At 41.6% G+C, this 10,066-nt stretch overlaps 1 pseudogene; it reads right to left on the bottom strand.

Annotated features, from left to right (window-relative positions):
- Nucleotides 1-243: 243 nt before the first annotated feature.
- On the bottom strand, nt 244-7,615 carry LOC143672504 (olfactory receptor 5AK3-like; annotated as a pseudogene).
- Nucleotides 7,616-10,066: the final 2,451 nt, after the last annotated feature.

Raw genomic sequence — 10,066 nt, 5'->3', positions numbered from 1 at the left:
ATGCTTTAAATATTTAGATAAGCCTGATAAAGCTCTTAATCACAGGTAGTATTAGATATGTTTCTTAACTACATTCTAAGGAAAATAAGTGCAGGATAATTTCTACTATATTTCCCTCATTCTTGTATTTCATGCATTGAAATATATAGCACTCATCTAATATGAGTATATGTGCTCAATTAAAGAAACACAAAATTTTGTATTGGATGCCTAAGGTGTTGAATTTTAATAAATTGGCCCAGTCTACAAGAACTTATTCCCTATCACTTTCAGAGTTTCTTTTACCTCCTTATTTCTCAAGCTATAGATCAGGGGATTCAATGTTGGAATCACTATGCCATAAAATACGGAGAGATCTTTCATGTTGTTCTCAGAGTTACTATAACGAGTGTCATAGTTAGGGACAGGTGTCAACTTGGCCAAGTTGTGGTGCCTGTTCATCTGATTGGGCAAGCGCTGGCCTCTCTGTTGCAATGAGGACATTTCATAGGATTAGGTCATGATCACATCAGCTACATCCACAGCTGATTCCATTTGTAATCAGCCAAAGAGGAGTGTCTTCTGCAATTAGTGATACTAAATCCAATCATGGAAAGCCTTTTAAGGAGGACTCAGAGGAGACAGGTTCCATTCCTGCTTTGGCTGGTGAGCCTCTCCTGTGGAGTTCATCTAGGCCATCCATTGGACTCATCAGCTTCGCATCCTGCCTTGTGGATTTTGGACTCTGCATTCCTATGGTCACATGAGACACTTTCATAAATTTTATATTTGCAAGTATTCCCTGTTGATTCTGTTTCTCTAGAGAACCCTAACTAATACATCTTGGTACCAGGAGTGGTTCTTAAGGAACAGAATCTTAAAAATGGGTTTTTATGAATGGTTTTCTACTCTGACTGGGCTCAGAGACACTAAGGACTCTGATTCCCGTAATCAGAATGACACTCTCAATCCATGGACTGAGTTGGCAAAGGAGATAGTCAAAATATCATCATTCGATTCTCCTAATGCTTTGCTTGTACGAAGCCAGACCCTGGGGGATAATGTTTTTGACACCTTTACAGAGTTTTGTAGAAATAAGAGTTATAGAGATGTTGGTTGGTTGTTGTTAGATACACTGTCTACATTAAAGGGTGAAAGGGATGGGCTTTAAGGCTTCAAACAAGAAGCTTAAGTGCCGTCTGAAAGATGTAGAGGTTTCTATGAGTATCCTGAAGGAAAATTTTATTTCCTGTAGCCATAGACTTGAGATCTCTGAAAATCAAACTCAGAATTTTATTGTTAGAGTAGCAACTTTACAACATAAACTGAAATCTCAGTCTTGCATGGTGTCTGCCATTAAAGTGAGGGCATTGATTGGAAAGGAGTGGGACTCTGAAAAATGGGATGGTGACATATGGATTGATAATGATGTTGGGGGTGAGGTTGAAACCCTAGACCATGCTGAGCCTTCTTTAGATAACCCTGTAATAGTCTACCCTGAGGACATAGCCACCCCACCTCCAGCCTGCCTTGAGGAATTGGCCACCCAACCTCCTCCTGAAGGGATTAGCCCTAGAGTTATTAATCCTGTTTCACCAGATGAAACTGCAAATGAAAGCCCTGAAGCAAATGGCTTGGAAGATATTTCTAATTCTTTTCATGACCCACCCCCACCACCCCTCATTACTTCTAGACCTATAACTAGACTAAAGTCCCAACAGGCCCCTAAAGGTGAGATACAAAGTATCACACATGAGGAGGTACGTTATACTCCAAAAGAACTGTGTGAGTTTTCCAATTTATATAGACAGAAATCAGGGGAATATGTGTGGCAATGGATTTTAAGAGTGTGGGATAATGGTGGGAGGAATATAAGGTTGGATCAGGCTGAATTTATTGATATGGGCCCACTAAGCAGAGATTCTGCATTCAATGTTATAGCTAGAGCAGTTAGAAAAGGTGTTAACAGCTTGTTTGGGTGGTTGCTTGAAACATGGATCAAAAGGTGGCCAACATTACCTGAGGTTGAAATGCCAGAACTGCCCTGGTATAATGTAGATGAGGGGATCCAGAGGCTTAGAGAGATTGGGATGTTAGAGTGGATTTATCATGCAAAGCCTGCTCTTACACCCCAGGAATGTCCAGAGGATGCACCTTTTAACAGAACAGTGAGAAATAAGTTTGTGAGACTAGCACCATCATCCCTCAAGAGCTCTGTGGTTGCACTTCTCTGTAGGTCAGATATTACTGTAGGAACTGCTGTCACTGAGCTGGAATCCTTAAACACAATGGGGATGACAGGATCCCGAGTTGGCAGAAGCCAGGTGGCAGCACTTAATCACCAAAGACATGGTAGACGTGGGTATTATAATAGACAACAAACTCAAAGGAGGCATCAAAATTATATGACATGCAGAGATTTGTGGCATTGGCTAGTAAATCATGGGGTGCCTAGAAATACAATAGAAGGGCAGTCTACTAAATTGTTGTTGGAGCTGTATAAACAAAAGAGTTCTAGGTCAAGGGAACAGAAGTCTAACCTGAATTACAAAAACACAGCATTACGGCCCCTTAACCAATTTCCAGACTTGAAACAGTTTACAGACCCTGAGCCCCTTGAATGAAGGGGAGGCCAGGTCCCTTTGGGGGAGAAACCTGTCACACTGACACAAATTTATACTGTTAATCTTCCTCTAAGTCTTCCCCAAGGAGACCGACGGCCTTTTACCAGGGTAACTGTGCATTGGGGAAAAGGAAATGATCAGATATTTCGGGGATTATTAGATACTGGTTCAGAAGTGACAATTCCAGGGGACCCAAAACGTCAATCTGGACCACCAGTCAGAGTGGGGGCTTATGGAGGCCAGGTGATCAATGGGGTTTTAGCTCAGGTCCGTCTCACAGTGGGTCCAATGGGCCCCGGACCCATCCTGTAGTTATTTCCCCAGTTCCAGAATGTATAATTGGCATAGACATACTGAGCAACTGGCAGAATCCCCACGTTGGTTCTCTAACTCGTGCAGTGAGGGCTATTATGGTGGGAAAGGCCAAGTGGAAGCCACTAGAACTGCCCCTACCAAGCAAAATAGTAAATCAAAAGCAATACCATATTCCTGGAGGGATTGCAGAGATTACTGCCACTCTTAAGGACTTGAAAGATGCAGGGGTGGTGATTCCCACCACATCCCCATTCAACTCTCCTATTTGGCCTGTGCAGAAAACAGATGGGTCTTGGAGAATGACAGTGGATTATCATAAACTCAACCAGGTGGTAACTCCAATGGCAGCTGCTGTTCCAGATGTAGTGTCATTGCTTGAGCAAATCAATACATCCCCTGGTATCTGGTATGCAGCTATTGATCTGGCAAATGCTTTTTTCTCAATAGCTATTAGTAAGGACCACCAGAAACAGTTTGCTTTCAGCTGGCAAGGTCAGGAATATACTTTCACTGTTCTACCTCAGGGGTATATCATCTCTCCAACCCTATGTCATAATCTTGTTCGCAGAGACCTTGATCGTTTCTCCCTCCCACAAGACATCACACTGGTCCATTATATTGATGATATCATGTTGATTGGACCTAGTGAGCAAGAAGTAGCAACTACTCTAGATTTACTCGTAAGGCATTTGCGTGTCACAGGATTGGAGATAAATCCAACAAAAATACAGGGGCCTTCCACCTCAGTAAAATTTTTAGGTGTCCAGTGGTGTGGGGCATGTCGAGATATCCCTTCTAAGGTGAAGAATAAATTGCTGCATCTGGCCCCCCGCCCCACATCCAAAAAAGAGGCACAATGCCTAGTTGGTCTTTTTGGATTTTGGCGAAAACATATTCCTCATTTGGGTGTGCTACTCCAGCCCATTTATCGAGTGACCAGAAAAGTCGCTAATTTTGAGTGGGGACCTGAACAAGAGGAGGCTCTGCGACAGGTCCAGGCTGCTGTGCAAGCTGCTCTGCCACTTGGGCCATATGATCCAGCAGATCCAATGGTGCTGGAAGTGTCAGTGGCAAATAGAGATGCTATCTGGAGCCTTTGGCAGGCCCCTATAGGAGAATCACAATGCAGACCCTTAGGATTTTGGAGCAAAGCCTTACCATCTGCTGCAGATAACTACTCTCCTTTTGAGAAACAGCTTTTGGCCTGCTATTGGGCCTTAGTAGAGACTGAACGCTTAACCATGGACCACCAAGTTACCATGAGACCTGAGTTGCCTATCATGAGTTGGGTGTTGTCTGACCCACCAAGCCATAAAGTTGGGCGTGCACAGCAGCACTCTATTGTAAAGTGGAAATGGTATATATGAGATAGAGCCAGAGCAGGTCCTGAAGGCACAAGTAAGTTACATGAAGAAGTGGCACAAATGCCCATGGTTTCCACTCCTGCTTCCACATTACCTTCTCTTTCCCAGACCAGAGCTATGGCCTCTTGGGGTGTTCCTTACACTGAATTGACTGAGGAAGAGGAAACTCAGGCCTGGTTTACAGATGGTTCAGCACGATATGCAGGTACCACCCGAAAGTGGACAGCTGCAGCATTACAACCGCTTTCTGGGGTGTCCTTGAAGGACAGTGGTGAGGGGAAATCCTCCCAGTGGGCAGAACTTCGAGCAGTGCACCTGGTTGTTCATTTTGCTTGGAAGGAAAACTGGCCAGAGGTGCGTTTGTATACTGACTCATGGGCTGTTGCTAATGGTTTGGCTGGATGGTCAGGGACTTGGAAAGACCATAATTGGAAAATTGGTGACAAAGAGGTCTGGGGAAGAAGTATGTGGATAGACCTTTCTGAGTGGGCAAAAAACCTGAAGATATTTGTGTCCCATGTGAATGCACACCAGAGGGTGACTTCAGCAGAGGAAGATTTTAATAATCAAGTGGATAAGATGACCCGTTCTATGGATACCAGTCAGCCTATTTCCCCAGCAACTCCTGTTATTGCCCAATGGGCTCATGAACAAAGTGGTCATGGTGGTAGGGATGGAGGTTATGCATGGGCTCAGCAACATGGACTTCCACTCACCAAAGCTGACCTGGCTACAGCCACTGCTGAGTGTCCAATTTGCCAGCAGCAGAGACCCACACTCAGCCCCCGATATGGCACCATTCCCTGAGGTGACCAGCCAGTTACATGGTGGCAGGTTGATTACATTGGACCACTCCCTTCATGGAAGGGGCAGTGATTTGTTCTAACTGGAATAGACACATACTCTGGATATGGGTTTGCGTTCCCTGCATGCAATGCTTCTGCCAAAACTACTATCCGTGGGCTTACAGAATGCCTTATTCATCGTCATAGTATTCCACATAGCATTGCTTCGGATCAAGGAACACACTTCACAGCAAATGAAGTGCGGGAATGGGCACATGCTCATGGAATTCTCTGGTCTTACCATGTTCCCCATCATCCAGAAGCAGCTGGATTGATAGAACGGTGGAATGGCCTTTTGAAAACTCAATTACGGTGCCAACTAGGTGGCAAAAACTTGAAAGGCTGGGGTAATGTTCTCCAGGAAGCTGTGTATGCTCTGAATCAGCGTCTGCTGTATGGTGCTGTTTCTCCCATAGCCAGGATCCATGGGTCCAGGAACCAAGGGGTGGAAATGGGTGTGGTGCCACTCACTATTACTCCTAGTGATCCACTAGGAAAATTTTTGCTTCCTGTCCCTGCTACCTTGAGCTCTGCTGGTCTAAAGGTTTTAGTTCCAAAACGGGGTGTGCTTTCTCCAGGAGAAACAACAGTGATACCACTGAACTGGAAGTTAAAATTGCCACCTGGCCACTTTGGGCTACTTATGCCTCTGGATCAACACACCAAAAAGGGGATTACATTATTGTCTGGGGTAATTGACCCTGACTATCAGAAGGAGGTAGGACTGCAACTACATAATGGAGGTAAAGAAGAGTTTTCTTGGAATATAGGAGATCCCCTGGGGTGTCTATTAGTACTACCATGCCCTGTGATTAAAATCAATGGAAAACTGCAACAACACAATCCAGGCAGGACGACTAATGGCTCTGAGACTTCAGGAATGAAGGTTTGGGTCACCCCACCAGGCAAAGAACCACGGCCAGCTGAAGTGCTTCCTGAGGGGAAAGGGAACATGGAATGGGTAGTGGAAGAAGGTAGTGATAAATATGAACTTCGACCACATGATCAGTTACAGAAACGAGGACTGTAATGCTCTTTTGTCTGTGTTATACTATTTAAGTTGTAAGATATCAAGTTTAAGAATGAATGTTGCCCAAGGATTTGCACCCTATTCTGGAGAGATTTAATGTGTTTCCAGTTATATGCAGGACAGTTGAGTATTGTCAGGTAAAAGAAAAAATGTGTGCTTCTTTGTTTTCATTTGGAAATTAAGTATGGTCTAAGGTGATATATATATATATATATATATATGCCAAGTTGACAAGGGGTGGACTGTCATGGGTAGGGACAGGTGTCAACTTGGCCAAGTTGTGGTACCTGTTCATCTGATTGGGCAAGTGCTGACCTCTCTGTTGCAATGAGGACATTTCATAGGATTAGGTCATGATCACATCAGCTACATCCACAGCTGATTCCATTTGTAATCAGCCAAAAGGGAGTGTCTTCTGCAATTAGTGATGCTAAATCCAATCATGGAAAGCCTTTTAAGGAGGACTCAGAGGAGACAGGTTCCATTCCTGCTTTTGCTGGTGAGCCTCTCCTGTGGAGTTCATACAGGCCATCCATTGGAGTCATCGGCTTCGCATCCTGCCCTGTGGATTTTGGACTCTGCATTCCTACGGTCACGTGAGACACTTTCATAAATTTTATATTTGCAAGTGTTCCCTGTTGATTCTGTTTCTCTAGAGAACCCTAACTAATACAACGAGGCTGTAAGTACATGTAAGAAAGGATTCCATAGTAAATGGTGACTTATGTCAGATGGGAGGCACATGTGGAGAAGGCTTTTCTCCTCTCTGCAGTAGAAGGCATTTTTAGGATAGCAGCCAGGATGTATATATAGGGGCAGATGACGACTGACACAGTGAATGTCAAGTTAAATCCCACAAACACAGCAGCTAGCATCATGTTGATGTCAGCGTTGGAACGTGAATGGGCAACAATTAGGGAGCCATCACAAAAAAGTGATTGATGATGTGGGACTTACAAAAGGACAATGAAAAAATAAACCTGTCTGCATGGAGGAATTTATTGAGCACTCCACATAGGAACCAGCTGCCAGTTGGATGCAAACTCTTTGGGAAAGAACTGTGGGATAGCAGAGTGGCTTACAGATGGCTACATACCGGTACACTGCCATAGCAGTCTGGAGGTGAAAGTCAATGGTGGCAAATGTTGCAAAAACCCACAATTGCACTACACATCCCACAAATGATACTGGTTTATTTTCTGATATGAAGATTTGCAACATCTTGGGAGTGACTGCAGAAGTATAACATATATCAACAAAAGCCAAATGCTGTAGGAAAAAGTACATGGGTGTTTGAAGTCTGGAATCTGCTTTGATGAAGAGCATCATTCCAATACTACCCATCATGCAGATTACATAGATCAGTAATACGATGAAAAAGACATGGCAAAACCTGTGTTGGGCACCAAATCCCAGAAGAAAGAATTTTTTCACTTCAGTGCTGTTTTCTTGTGTCATGACTGTCAATATCTAGGAATGTTCAAGGAAAGAAGGGATATCTTTGTAGCTTCTCAAATTTAAAATATTCTTGTACACATCCTCCCATGTATTTTTGCCTTAAATTTTCATGGCAAACATTCAAAAACGGTTTATTGCTTTTTAGATTTCTTTTGTATTTACTTGATTTGCGATTATTGAGTAAGCACTTATAGTTTAGCTATGCATCTATTCTTAAAATTAAGAGCATTTCCAGAGAAGAAGAGTGACATCTAATGTACATGTTTCTAAGAAACAAACGTGTCCATGTTCTGCACCATATTAAATAGATATCCATATTTATATACATTAATATGGATATAGGATAATTTCTTTTTTACAGCAACTTTTCATTTTTCTCAGCTATTCACCACTTGAAACCTGGTCTAAACTCTTGATAATAGTAGCCTTAGTTATAGAAGAATTTTCCATGCATTATCTTTAAGGCTCATATGTATTTCAGGGCTACTTTCAAGAGTGTCTTTCTTTGTTCTACTATTCTTAGCACATTGAGATGACACTTTTCATAGGCCAGATAGATTTCATATATATATATATATATATATATATATATATATATATATATACATTTGCATATACATGTATACATTTACATATATATTTATGCATACATGTATATATTTAGATATAAATATATATATATACCTGTATACATACTTTTGAGTAATGTTCTTGAATGTCACATGGCATTGCTTTATTCTTTGCTTATAATCCAGCTTCAAGAAAATCATCTTACAACAAATTCTTTGCTATCTTGTAATGTTAATTCTGTACCTGTAACGTCTGTAGTTGATGTGAATTCATCTATGATTTTTCATATACAGTAAATCCTGAATTATTCTTCTCCAGTGTCTTAGTTCTTAAACCTGCTCCTGTGTTGCTATCTCTGCCCCTGTTGGAGTAGTGAGTCATGGACTCTTGTCATGGCACAGAGTGGTTTGTTGCTTGTCAACATATGTGTTTTTTTACTAGACAAGAACTTCACCAAACTTCTCATCACACTGCAGGGATCTATGGCCAGGAAACCACGCTCTGCTCAAAAGAACATGGGAAAAGTGATGCATGTTATTTCAAGGCTGAATCACACTCTCCAGCCTATCTGAAGCAATTCAAATAAGACTTTTGATTCCCTTTATTCCTCAGCTGCTAGGTGAATAGTGCCTTAGGGAAATGGTGAAATATCTATTTTAGATCTGTGAAGTGATTTATAGGATACTGAGGAAATTTGAATTTTGGATTTACCACAGATACATTTTTTTCTGTAAGTGTATCTCCAATATTGCATGGGACATACTTATGGTAAAAAAAAATTACTCATTGTTCCTCTGAAATTTAAGTTGAACTAGGCATCTTGCATCTGTAATTACCAAGTTGCTGTGGCTCTCTCTTTCAGGCTGGGATATTGAGTCACCACAGACAGAATGCCCCTGCAAGGAACCTCTCCCTACCATTGGATTTTTTTAACAATATGATTTTACTGTTATATTTTAAACTAGAAAACCTATAGGTTTACAGAAAAGTCTTATAAAAACCTTCAAATTTCCCATAAATTCTCCTGTTCTTTAAAAATCACATTAGTGTGGCACCATTGTTATAATTAATGAAAAGGATACGAAAATATTAATGTAACTAGGGTCTATAGCTTAGATTAGGTGCATTTTTTCCAATTTGTACTACCTTATTTTTAACACCTATTAAAACTGTTATAAATTAGTTATAATTCATGAAAAACACTACTATAAATATACCATTAATCATTGTCCAGTGTTCATAGTGTTATACAATATTTTAGTTTGCTAAAGCTGTTGTAATGCAATGTAACAGAAATGGAATGGCTTTTATAAAGGGGATTCATTCAGTTACAAATTTAAAGTTCTAAGGCCTTAAATACATTTGAACTAAGGCATCCAAGGAAAGATATCTTGACTCAAGAAAGGCCAGTGACCTTTGGAACACCTCTGTTAGCTGAGAAGGCATGCAGTTCGTGTCTGCAGATCCTTGGTACCAGTTCTACTGTTTCCAGACTCTGATTCCAGTGGCTTCCTCTCTAAGCTTCTGTGGGTGCTGATATATCTGCTCTGAGGCAAATGCTGGAGTTCAATTTTTAGCTTATTTCCAGGTTTGGGCTTGCTTAGCATCTGAAGGAATGGTACATGGTGACATCTGCTGGGCACTGTCTCCTGTCTAGCCTCTTAGCTCTCCCAGCTGCTGGCGCATTTGCATTTCCAAACATCTGTGTTCTAGCATCTAAGCTTTCTCTGTCAGCACTCCAAGCATCTCAAATGCCTGTATCCCTCTGAGCTTTGTCCAAAAATGTTTCCCCTCTTAAAGGACTCCAGTAAACTAATTAAGGCCTACCTTAAATGTGTGGGTTACATCTCCATCAAATCAAACACTTGGGTGTATCGTATC

This window comes from Tamandua tetradactyla, chromosome Y, assembly GCF_023851605.1.
Source record: "Tamandua tetradactyla isolate mTamTet1 chromosome Y, mTamTet1.pri, whole genome shotgun sequence".
Classification (NCBI taxonomy): Eukaryota; Metazoa; Chordata; class Mammalia; order Pilosa; family Myrmecophagidae; genus Tamandua; species Tamandua tetradactyla.
Note: the sequence above shows the minus strand (reverse complement) of the source record. Positions and strands in the feature narration are given on the sequence as shown.